We start from the raw sequence: 13,410 nt of genomic DNA, 5'->3' as shown, positions 1-13,410 counted from the left end.
AATAATTATCAGTGAGAAAAAGTTTCGTACATCTAAAAGAAAGACTGGGATTCTTTTTTCTTTCGTCATAGAAATAATGCTATTGACAATCTACATTGTTTTGCCAAATTCAATCAGTGAATTAAAATTTAGTGAAAGAACCTTGGGATATTTATAGCAAATTCTGTTTATATATAAAATGATTTTTTCTCCTTGTGTAGATACTAAGAATTTATAAAGAATTAGTCACGCGACTCGCGCGTTGCATTGGCATCCGCACTATTTTATTTCTGGATAATTCATCATGTTAAATGTTAATCTTTTAAGGGTTTAATTTATCCTAATCAGAAGGATATCATACTTGCAATGGGAAGTATAATAAAATATAATAAAACAATTATAATAATAAAAGCAAATCAAGGAATCGAATAGTCATGTTATCACAAGCTGAGGATTTTCGATATTTGATCAGGAGCTGAGGTTCCTGAATGTAACCCTATGAATTCCACTATGAATTCCACTTTTTCCGCTTTAATGTATTATATATTGATTGATTGATGTGGAACAAAGTCAGCCTAAAAATGTCTCAGGAAAAGAAAGAGATAACAGAAGTGCTTAAGCAGAAAAAAAGAAGAAGAAGGGAAAATGCTGTCTACAAAGTTCAGAAAGTACTTTTTCACATAGAGGATATGAATAAATTCATATCATTAATTTTTGTAAGTTCAATTTAAAAGTAAATTGAACAAAAATATGTGCCCCGCAACATGCGGTATAGTATTAGTTTTATTATAATTACATATAACTAGTTCATTAGGTACCAAGAAAGGCAATTATGTTTTCCATGGAAACATAAAGCTCATTAGCAAAGAAACACGGGGTCATATGATAAAATCCGAATCGGGAATTGTTTATTCTGCCACATTTCTCAAAGATTACAACATATTCACTAGGATGAGAAACAACTGCGATAGGACCAAGATCTCTTTTATGTAATAGTCGTGAAACTTTTGATGATCGGACGCGGACCTGAGTTCAATGGTTTTAACCGAAAGGGAAGAAAGAGATATAAGTTTGGAATGGATGTGTATAGCTGATGAAACCACAATCACATTATCATTCAGAAGACTCCCCTAAGACACAGCATAGAGCATGTGACACACATATGACATTGGGAATAATCTGCACGATTAATCTTCTCATGGAAGTGCACCATAGCTAGCTGTTGATATATATAATCCACATTCCCCCCTTCTGTATACATGTAAAAAGTTCACGTCCAATTAACACTTGCTGGGTTCCAAATCGCTTCAATTGGTGCAGTGATAGTGCACAATGGTTCGCGTTCCTTGGCTCCTCTTGGTAGTTTTTCTCATGTGCTCGTCACCAGCAGCCGTTTCACTGCTGCCACTGTTGCTAGCCTTGCCTCCACCGCAGGCATCTCCAGCAACAGCCCCAGCACAACCAACACAGGTACTTGCAGTTGCATCACCTCCAATCCCGGCTCCAACACCGGTTCAAGGGCCAGCACCAGGACCAGAGCCCAGCAGCAGCAGCAGCCCTTCCAAAAAGTCCTCCGTCCGCACCAACAACAGCACTAGATGAAGAGGATACAGCAACCGTCTCTTTGCTACGTCGTGATGAGCCTCAGCATGCTTGTCACCGCAGATTTCTATGCAATCATGTATTTGATATATAATTTGTTGCAGGATTGGACTAAGGATCTCGAGCTAAGCGCACACCGAATCATCAAGCCTCAGCCAGAGATCGAGCTGGTCGAGGATTGAAATTTGTATATTTGTCTATTTCCGTGTAATGCGTATAGTAACGTGTTCAAGTGCTGCTGCAGGGTGATAATTAATATGAGTTTGATTAAAATGCTTGTAAGAATCAATAGCCTTATGGAAGGTTGTTTGTGTAGATGGGTGTATTATGCACATGAATAGATATGGACTTGACTATATTTGTCTTTTTTTTAAAAAAAAATTATTTATAAAGAAGATGGGAGAATATATTTGTCAATTATATGTCTCGGTGTCACTAAAATTTCATACCTTGATAGACTCATCAATTGAGGTTCTGAATTTCTACACAACATATGAAATATGATCCACGAGAACCGTGGTCATGTCACAGTTGTGCACGTCAAGAAATCGTACTAAGGCCGATTTCACAGTTAATGAACGTTGAGCTGATCGACTCCACCTATGATCGGTGTCAGCACCTAATTTCGGTCCACCGGCTCCAAGGGGGGGCAAAATTATCATTTCCCAATTTATTACCTTTTCTATAAAAAAAAAAAAAAAAATTTACTGTTCCGGCAGGCCGGGCAGCCGCCGACCGGATCCGGAAATTCGGGATCTCCACGATTTCCTCCCCGAAATCTGCGGGAATCCCGGCAAAATTGGCAATTAAAGGGAGGAGAATCCTCCTTGTTTTGGGCAGCTCATTCTCGGGATCTTGGGGGAAAGAGAAGAAAAAAGAAAACGCAACCGCCGAAAAAACTCCACCGTTTTCCGGCGGACCGCCACCCAACCCGATCCAAACTGGACCAAACTTCATTTCCCACATGCATTCGACCTCCTGAGTCCATTTCCGGTGTTAGTTTTGCGATTTGAGGCTTCTAAATGGCCTAATCAACACTGTCCAGAACGGAAAAACTCCACCGTTTTCCGGCGACCGCCACCCAACCCGATCCAAACTTGACCAAACTTCATTTCCCACATGCATTCGACCTCCTGAGTCCATTTCCGGTGTTAGTTTTGCGATTTGAGGCTTCTAAATGGCCTAATCAACACTGTCCAGAACGGAAAACTCCACCGTTTTCCGGCGACCGCCACCCAACCCGATCCAAACTTGACCAAACTTCATATCCCACATGCATTCGACCTCCTGAGTCCATTTCCGATGTTAGTTTTGTGATTTGAAGCTTCCAGCTTGCCAAAATCGCCCTGTCCAGAGGACATATTCACGGTTTTCCCGGGCTTCCTCGACATTTCCACCACCTCACGACTATGGCAAGTCGTGCCATCATTTCCTAAGGGTTCCTCATGACCCTCACTCTCCCCCGTGACGAGGTGGTCACGTGCCGAGAGCCGCTCAACCGCGCACCACCGCCATTTCTCTCTTTTCTCCTTTTACAGATTTTTCCAGTTTTTACCGGTTTCTTTGCATCTCTCAGGCAAATAGACATGTCTAATCTTCATGAAACCACTGCAGGCACGATCCTCAGTCAGTAGGATTCCAATGCCGCCGACCTTGCCTCAAATTCCATCGGGAGCCTCCGTGGCGACGTCCGACCCGACTTGTGCCAGTCGGGCCTGTTCCTCTGGTCGTCTTTTCTGATCCGAACTTTGAAGGGACGCACGGGTCAGTTCGGGTTGAATCTCGCTACGAGCCACCTATCACTGTGCTCCTCAGTCAGTTAGGATTCCAATGCCGCCGACCTTGCCTCAAAATTCCATCGGGAGCCTCCGTGGCGACGTCCGACCCGACTTGTGCCAGTCGGGCCTGTCCACCCTTCCAGTCGGGTCTGTTGCTACCATTCGGGTCTGTGCAAGCCAAAACAGCCCAAACCCGACTCGGCAACGGTCCAGCCCGACTCTTGAAGGCCCTATCCCGCATCTCGGGACTAGCCCATTATTTCTCTGTTGCAGGTCCGGCCCAGTCCGCCAACTTCGGCCCATCCATCCTTCCGAAGCCCAATCTTCCATTCGGCCCAGTCCATTCCATCGGAGTTCGGCCCAATCCAGCTCAGACCGGCCCGATACTGTTCCGACCGGCCCGGTCAAACTCACCCAGCATATCTTTGACTTTTTTTATTTTTTTTATTTACAGAATCACCCCTCAACTTTCCGAACTAGGTAAATTCTCAACTTAGTGGCATGATTAGGGCTCATTTCCTGAATATTATTGTTTGCTTGATGGATATGATGTGCAGTGTATGTTCTTGAGTCGCGTGGGTGATCGGATTTTTCCCGAACTCGATTTTACGAACTTTCTGTTTCGTCACATTTCAGTCCATAGGACGTATTTTATTTTTTAAGATCTGCCCCGAATTTCAAAATCATTTTCAATCAAGCCCCGGTCACTTTATCATTTTTCAATCAGTCCTATGGTCGTCTTTTCTGATCCGAACTTTGAAGGGACGCACGGGTCAGTTCGGGTTGAATCTCGCTACGAGCCACCTATCACTGTGCTCCTCAGTCAGTTAGGATTCCAATGCCGCCGACCTTGCCTCAAAATTCCATCGGGAGCCTCCGTGGCGACGTCCGACCCGACTTGTGCCAGTCGGGCCTGTCCACCCTTCCAGTCGGGTCTGTTGCTACCATTCGGTCTGTGCAAGCCAAAACAGCCCAAACCCGACTCGGCAACGGTCCAGCCCGACTCTTGAAGGCCCTATCCCGCATCTCGGGACTAGCCCATTATTCTCTGTTGCAGGTCCGGCCCAGTCCGCCAACTTCGGCCCATCCATCCTTCCGAAGCCCAATCTTCCATTCGGCCCAGTCCATTCCATCGGAGTTCGGCCCAATCCAGCTCAGACCGGCCCGATACTGTTCCGACCGGCCCGGTCAAACTCACCCAAGCATATCTTTGACTTTTTTTATTTTTTTATTTACAGAATCACCCCTCAACTTTCCGAACTAGGTAAATTCTCAACTTAGTGGCATGATTAGGGCTCATTTCCTGAATATTATTGTTTGCTTGATGGATATGATGTGCAGTGTATGTTCTTGAGTCGCGTGGGTGATCGGATTTTTCCGAACTCGATTTTACGAACTTTCTGTTTCGTCACATTTCAGTCCATAGGACGTATTTTATTTTTTAAGATCTGCCCCGAATTTCAAAATCATTTTCAATCAAGCCCCGGTCACTTATCATTTTTCAATCAGTCCTTGAATTTTCCAGAATTGTTCTAGCATTCCAAGAAACTTTCCGAGTTATTCAGTTTAGTTCTCGGGCCTTTTTTTATCTTTCAGATCAGTCCTGATTTTCAATTTCATTTCAAATAAGTCCTAGGGCATTTTCAGTAGTTTTTTTTACAAATCAGTCCCCATCTTTTATGATTTGCAAATCAGTCCCCCATCTTTCGGAATTTATAAATCAGTCCCCCATCTTTCGAAATTTACTAATCAGTCCCCCATCTGTTGGAATGTTCAAATTAGTCCCCAAACTCTTAGAATTTGCAAAGCAGTCCCCAAACTTTCGGAATTTCCAAATCGGTCCCCCATCTTTTAAAATCGTTCAATTCAGTCCTCTGGACATTTTCCAAAGATATCCAATCGCTTTTCCTACTTGGATTCCCCACCGATAACGCACATGCCTCGTTTAAATAATTTTGTTTATGTAATTATGTGTATGCAACATGATAATACGTGCTCTTTGCAACATGTACTTTTCTGTTATTTGTTGTATTCATCGCGGTTCAAGCCTGAACTCATAGGAAACGATATCACGGGGTCCAACGCCCATGCACATTGAGAGCGCGCAACCCGAGTGCGGCATCGGGTCTTGCCTCGACTCAACGTCCCAATCTTAGTGATGTCTAAGTGGAAAGGCAACTCGGATAGGATGAATGAGTCGTGGTCAGGACATGACCCGCGAGCTCGACCTGTCCCACGGCTGTCTCAAGAATCAAACGATTCTTCTGTTATCCGTCGGTCCGGTCGGACCCGACCACCGGCTCCATGAGCCCGCGTTGCATTATTTTCGATTTCGGTCTTTTCCAAACCATACGGTGAGCATGAGTGAAATAACGGCCGAACACGAACCAACCGGGATTCAGTCATTGTAATTTATATTTGAGAGAACAATGTAAGGGTTTTACGATGCATATTTAGTCATGTAATAATACCGGTCGGAAAGTGGACGGTCGGAGTGTTCCTTCGAATTTACGGTGTCAAAACGCGTAAGATGAGCGGAACTTAATCATGTGGTAAATAAATAAAAGGGCAAGCCTAGCAAGCTAGAGTACCGAAAGGGCGTGTGGGATATAGGCCCACACGTAATAGAACCCCCGAATTCGGAATTTCCGGTTCCGTACAAGACCATTGCCTTAGCATATTAGGTGTACCCCGTACCCCTAGACCCGGGAAACTTGCCGGCCCTCGACTCTTGGGTCGTAAAATGGCAAGTGGCGACTCCTTCTCACGTGCGTCGCCGCGCGTCCCCGGGAAGGTGGACACTCCCAAGCCGCGTTGCATTTAGGCGCGCGCATTGCGTGCCCCGACGAGACGAAATTCGGGTGCGCACAGCTTGGCGACTCCACTGGGGATTTTTTAGAGGGTTCGGGCTCGTTCCGCTTGCTTTGTTTGCTTGTTTATTTATCGCTTTCCGCAATTTTTCGCTTATCTACTTTACGCACTTTTATTTTCCGCACACGCATTGCATATCATACTAGCTTATAGGTACCTATGGGTCGCGTCCCACGACCGGTAATAGGAGCATAGGTTAGATAGGGGTTCGAAGTAGGGGGTACGGCGCGCAGTTCGACTGCCGCTTAGGCCTTGAAAAGAATCCCGCTCGGTTTCAAGGATTGACACCCTTGAGTCGGGAACCCCATCCTTACGTAGCACGGTCCCTGTAGTACTAAAACCATGCATTCTGCAGGAGCTCCACGCCATCCTCCAACCCGGCTTCGACGAACAGTCCGTTGAGTCGGCCTGCGTGCCACTTGAGTCTTTTCTATTTCAAGAGCGATGTACCTTGTAATTTGTATTAAGCCATGGGCATTTACTTTTTCCGCACACATGCATCATCTGTTTTACAAAAATAGGGTGTCATTCATATGGATGAGTCCTAAGTCAGTCTTCATTTCGTCTTGGTAAGAGACGCCTTGCTCGGCCTCTTGTTCGTGCCTCGACAAAGTCCGTCAACACACGAGGTTCCCACCGAATCTCCACAAACCAAGACCGGCACACCTGCTAGGACACCCCCCACTTCTGGCACATCCACCATAGTCGACCTCACCAACAACAGGATCAATCACCTTCGTCGGTAAGCTGCTGAGAAATATGTGGAACTGGTCGGCCAACCATAACCTCAGAGGGAGCTTACTCCGACCCATGCCAAACTACAAAAATGCAATCAGGAGCTCGCTTAAACTCTGAGTGTGATGGAAGACTGGATTAGGGCTTTATTTTACAAAATTTACATTGTACTTTGATCGTTTTGAGTCAATGTGAATGGCGGCATTAGTTTTGAAAAAACTCACGCATTGCATGTATCCTACTCATTTACTGTTTTGCATAACAGCTAACGTCCCACCATGCAAGTGAGTGAAGACCTTCTTCGCAGGTAGACTAATCACGACTTTCACGGCAAGGCAAGTCGTGACCCGAGGACCAATGCACCTTCCTTGGCAAAGCCAACTTCTCACTAATCTCACGCAACTAAGCGTCATCGCGTGATCGCGCACACGTCCCTTCGCGCAACTGAGTACATCCACCAGCACAACCGAGTGCGTCCTTCCGCGTCGTGCGAGCATGCTTTCACTTTACCCGTGCATACACCCCCGGCACGCTCGCACGATGCCTACCAGGCTAGTTCGATCCCCTACACTTTTGCGTTAAAATTGCGAGCATAGTTTGCTCTTTCATCGTTCTCTTTTCCCATTGGAGGAAATAACCGACAAGAAGGCAACCTGAATCCAAAACGGCCACAATCGAGACAGGAAACACTTCTCTGCTACCTCCTTGGACTCCAAACACTCAAGACCGATCCCTCCATGAAAAATCACAGGCGACAGCTCCAACTCACCCCGCATGTCTGGCGAGTCGTGCAAACCTTCGCGGAGAGCATCACCGCATGATCATATGCACATCTCTCCGCAAGATCTTGCGCATCTACTAGCGACTAAGCGCGCCTCACACATGTCCATGCACGTTCACACCAACTCATACACGCATGCTTAACATATCAATGCATGTCTCTTGGTGTGCTCGCACGACACCTACCAGGCCAGTTCGCTTCCCTACACTCTTGCATTGAAATCTTGAACAGTTTTATGCTCTTTCATTGTTTTCCTTTCCCATTGCAGGAAATTCTCAACAAGAGGACAGCCTGTATACTAGGCGACCGCAATTGAGACAACAAACGTCTCTCATCCAGCTCCTTGGAATTTCAACACTAAGTCCCCATCCTTGCTTCACAAAGCAAGACCGCAAGAAAAATCAGAGTCATCACTTTGCAGTGCCCTGCACTGTTCCTCTGCATTGACCTTTATTTTTGCATCTCTTGCACTTTCCTATCAACCCCGCATTTATTGCATCGGGTTTCGGCCCCGCATCGGGCTCCGACCCCGCATTTACTGCATCGGGCTTCGGCCTCGCATCAGGCTCCGACCCTGCATCGGGCTCCGGCCCTGCATTTACTTTTGGGTTTCGGCCCTGCATCGGGCTCCGACCCCACTTTTGGGCTTTGGCTCCTCATCGGGTCTCGGTCCCGCATTTGCTGCTTTTGGGCTCCGGCCCCGCATTTACTGCTTTTAGGTTTTGACACCTCGCATTTACTGCTTTCAGGCTCATCTAAAATCCAAAATCGACTTGGATTCAAATTCATCCAAGCAATACTCCGAGGAGCAAGTCTAATCCTCCACTGCAAAGACCGAAAGTGACAGCTCCACAAAACATTGCATGACCTAACTCTCGATCGTAGGAGATACTAGCATGGTCATGCCTCCGATCAAAGAATGGATCTCACCCGTCTCTTGCCGTCACCGCTGACTAAGCACTGGAACAACATGCGCAGTCTTCTTTAAACTCTCTTTTGCTTTAATTTAAATGCATTCCCACAAATGGGCTCCCGACATGAACAAATCCTTCAACGGAGCATTAGAACGGTCTTGCGACACCCTATTAGTTCTGTTGGACCTGTTCGACTAACCTGTCCTCAAGGGACCCGGCTCCTCGAGCCCTCCGTAGGACGGCTGCGCAAGCCTACTTGCAACCAGGGAAAATATGCTTATGTGACCTCAGTCACGGTCTAACCACTCCAGAGTGGTAATGACCAGATTCTCGGAAACAAATGTCGTCTGCACGCGGCACCCCATGGGTTGCGTGCGGGACAAAAGGGGATTTTCCCATGGGACCACCTCATATTTCTTACCACATATTCACCCGCATAATCGCCTAATGCGTTATCTTCTTTGTCATCATTCACAGGGGCACATTGACCATAGGCAAAGAGCGATACACGAGTTCACCCTTCCCCGAGAACTTGTCTCGGACCCTTTCCTTATACTTTGACAAAGGAGGTGTCCGACGATGAGGTACCCCCTATGAAGCCAATGACAAGGACAATTGAGCGAATAACTCAGCATTGATGCAACCATCTTCCTCGAACATCCAGTGGCTTCAACAGAATACACCTTCCAAGAGGCACACGCTGTAAAGAACAACAAAAGATGATCGGAGACATCGCACAAGGCGCCTGCCACAGGCCATTTCCACAAATGAAGACCGAGGCATCCCCGATCAACATTCGCACCGGGGCAACCTCGGTTCCCTATTCACGGGGCAATTCGACATTTTCTTTTTTTAGACAACAGGGGAAATGACTTGTAAAGTTTGCAAGGACAAAAGACGCGAAGTTCGACTTTCGAGTGCACAAGAATCAGACTTCTGAGAAAACCAGCCCTCACAAAATTGGGCTAGGGCAAAGAAGTACATCAAGTCTCCACGGGGCAAGGCACACCAAAGCGACCACGCAATGCAAAGTCGAGGAGTTTCCAACAAATACACGGGGAACAAAACAAACCCCAGCTGCAAGGAAAAAAGACACAGAGCGAAAAGAAGCGGGAAAAACCCGCCAATGAAGAGAGAGAGAAAAGATGCGGGAAAAACCCGCCAATGAACAAAACAAGGCACCGCCGAGATGTAAAACTCCGGCACCGCTAATTTGAAGAAGAAATCAACAAACCCTGACAAAAAAGGGGAAGCAGCAAACGCAACTCCTCGACGGAGACAGAACACAACGCACTCGGAGGTCGAATTATTCGAACCCTTCGCCCTTGCAAACTCGAGAGAGAAAAGAATCGAGCCTGCTAGGTCGAAAACCCCTCGGGGCGATCTAGGCAAAAGTTAGGGCAAAAGAGAGGCACGACTGAAAAATCCCGAGGCGGGCAGTCTTGGCAAAAGGAGAGTTCATCCCCTTTAGGTTGAGAGGTACGGCCCCGAGGTGGGTGACCGTAGCAAAAGGAGAGTAAAACGAGAGATAAACAAAATAGTCACCTTGGGCCTTCGCACACTGCGCGGACCAGGGCTCCCCAAGGGAAATGGCCAGGTTATCTACTCCAACACGATCCCCGATCGGCTATCCTACCGAACTCAACCATCCAAGGCGGATTCTTCTTCAAGCAAAGCGGGCGACCAAGCACGCAATCCAAACAGTTCAAGACAGCCAACACTAACCGAAGGACGGAAGAGAAGGGGGTACATCTCACGGCAAGCGTGAACTCGTGTATCCTTTTAGCCTGGGGCAACGCGTTCCCCCAAACTTTCTCTTTTCTGTTTGTCTTTGCTTTACTCCAGAATGGGTCACAGCCACCCTTCAACAGGCTACCACAAAGCCGAAATCTCAGACATTCCTTTCTGAGGTCTAGTCATAGTATTCTGGAAATGGTCAGACCGAGCCTGATCAAATCTAGGCAAAAAAAATCCCCACGCGGGTCACAAGCGCAGCCGCCCTTCGAGATCTTGACGAGAAGGGTCCTAAGTTCACAGGCGCGTCGAACAACCGATAGAGCCGCTTGGGCACCTTTGAGAACGTCTCGATATGCCCATGTAAGGCCAACAGGAGCCCTGGAGGCCTCGCATCGGGGCCTCAGAAAGCTGGACCCCCATTTGCATCCCCAAAGCAAAAACTCTTCACGAGTCGCCCAGGCGACCCGAAACCGAAGAGCATGCGTCGCGAACACATCCTTTCACCTGTGCTTGTAAATTGCTAGTGATTCCATGACTTACTAATGATGCCAGGATCACAGGTACAACAAGCGCAAGAACTACGGCAGACTCTGATCCCCGGTCCAAGAGGGTACGTAGGCGCTCTCAGAGCTCGAGTCCCGCATCGCTAGACGTCGATCCCTAGCAAATGAACAACCGCCCAGCCAGTAACGAGCAACCGCCTCGCAAGCAAAGTCCCAGTGGCGAGACCGGGGCATTCCCATCAAGCAATCGCTTCAGCGGCGAGACCAGCTGCCAGCAAGAACAACAAACAATCGATCTAACAGCATGGTCGGCTTCCAGCAGATCAAACACACTGCCGTCCCAGGGGCAAAGCACCGACGAAGCAACTTCATTGCGGTAACAACGTCAGTCGACAGCAGCACCGCCTCTCAATGATAACATTCACAAGCTACTGGGGCATCCTCGATACGCATGGAACCACAAGGGACATCTCCTCCTTAACGGACTCACGATTGCCTCACACGGCCGGTCACAATCTCAAATCGAGTAGATGGTCCTCTGTGGTCACCTGATGTCATTCCCTTGCGACTTTCCCACCACGTAACAGTCGGCATCCCGCGTCGCCACACATGACTACAGTTCAACGTCAAGCGCTATCGTCTAACATGGACTCCTGCCTCCATATGCTCTATCCCCTTCCTACCAAGTTTGCATTTACTTTTTTACCGCTTTTCGGACTTCGCGTCCAGGACTTCGTGTCCACATTTATTACTCTTCGGACTTCACGTCCACATTTACTGCTTTTCGGAATTCGTGTCCATCTTTACCGCTTTTCGGACTTTGTGTTCAAGACCCTGTGTCCATCTTTACTGCATTTTGGACTTCGCGTCCACATCTACTGCATTTTGTACTTCGCATCCACATCTACTGCATTTTGGACTTCGTGTCCACATTCATTGCATTCCGGACTTCGTATCGTGTCTACTACAGTCTGGACTTCGGGTCCTCATTTATTGCTTTCCGGACTTCGTGTCCACATTCATTGCATTACGAACTTCGTGCCCGAGTCTACTACATTCCGAACTTCGTGTCTGCATTCACTGCATTTTGGACTTCGCGTCCGCATCTATTGCATTTTTGACTTCGTGTCCACATTCATTACATTCCAGACTTCGTGTCCGCATTTACTACCTTTGGACTTCGTGTCTTTCAAGTATGCGTCTACATTTACTAATTTATGGTTTTTACCATTTTGCTACAGGCCTACATATTAGTACAAACAAGGAGAATGGCCAGACGATCGCCAGGACCAAATTTGGTGCTTCTCATAGTCTTTGGCTGCATCCTCCATCCGAGCATACAACCAAAGAGGGGCAAGCTGTCAGCACCTAATTTCGGTCCACCGGCTCCAAGGGGGGGGGCAAAATTATCATTTCCCAATTTATTACCTTTTCTAAAAAAAAAAAAAAAAAATTACTGTTCCGGCCGGCCGGGCAGCCGCCGACCGGATCCGGAAATTCGGGATCTCCACGATTTCCTCCCCGAAATCTGCGGGAATCCCGGCAAAATTGGCAATTAAAGGGAGGAGAATCCTCCTTGTTTTGGGCAGCTCATTCTCGGGATCTTGGGGGAAAGAGAAGAAAAAAGAAAACGCAACCGCCGAAAAAACTCCACCGTTTTCCGGCGACCGCCACCCAACCCGATCCAAATTGGACCAAACTTCATTTCCCACATGCATTCGACCTCCTGAGTCCATTTCCGGTGTTAGTTTTGCGATTTGAGGCTTCTAAATGGCCTAATCAACACTGTCCAGAACGGAAAACTCCACCGTTTTCCGGCGACCGCCACCCAACCCGATCCAAACTTGACCAAACTTCATTTCCCACATGCATTCGACCTCCTGAGTCCATTTCCGGTGTTAGTTTTGCGATTTGAGGCTTCTAAATGGCCTAATCAACACTGTCCAGAACGGAAAACTCCACCGTTTTCCGGCGACCGCCACCCAACCCGATCCAAACTTGACCAAACTTCATATCCCACATGCATTCGACCTCCTGAGTCCATTTCCGATGTTAGTTTTGTGATTTGAAGCTTCCAGCTTGCCATAATCGCCCTGTCCAGAGGACATATTCACGGTTTTCCCGGGCTTCCTCGACATTTCCACCACCTCACGACTATGGCAAGTCGTGCCATCATTTCCTAAGGGTTCCTCATGACCCTCACTCTCCCCCGTGACGAGGTGGTCACGTGCCGAGAGCCGCTCAACCGCGCACCACCGCCATTTCTCTCTTTTCTCCTTTTACAGATTTTTCCAGTTTTTACCGGTTTTCTTTGCATCTCTCAGGCAAATAGACATGTCTAATCTTCATGAAACCACTGCAGGCACGATCCTCAGTCAGTTAGGATTCCAATGCCGCCGACCTTGCCTCAAAATTCCATCGGGAGCCTCCGTGGCGACGTCCGACCCGACTTGTGCCAGTCGGGCCTGTTCCTCTGGTCGTCTTTTCTGATCCGAACTTTGAAGGGACGC

This window comes from Punica granatum, unplaced genomic scaffold (genome assembly GCF_007655135.1).
Source record: "Punica granatum isolate Tunisia-2019 unplaced genomic scaffold, ASM765513v2 Contig00430, whole genome shotgun sequence".
NCBI classification, from domain to species: domain Eukaryota; kingdom Viridiplantae; phylum Streptophyta; class Magnoliopsida; order Myrtales; family Lythraceae; genus Punica; species Punica granatum.
This window is presented reverse-complemented; position numbering follows the sequence as displayed.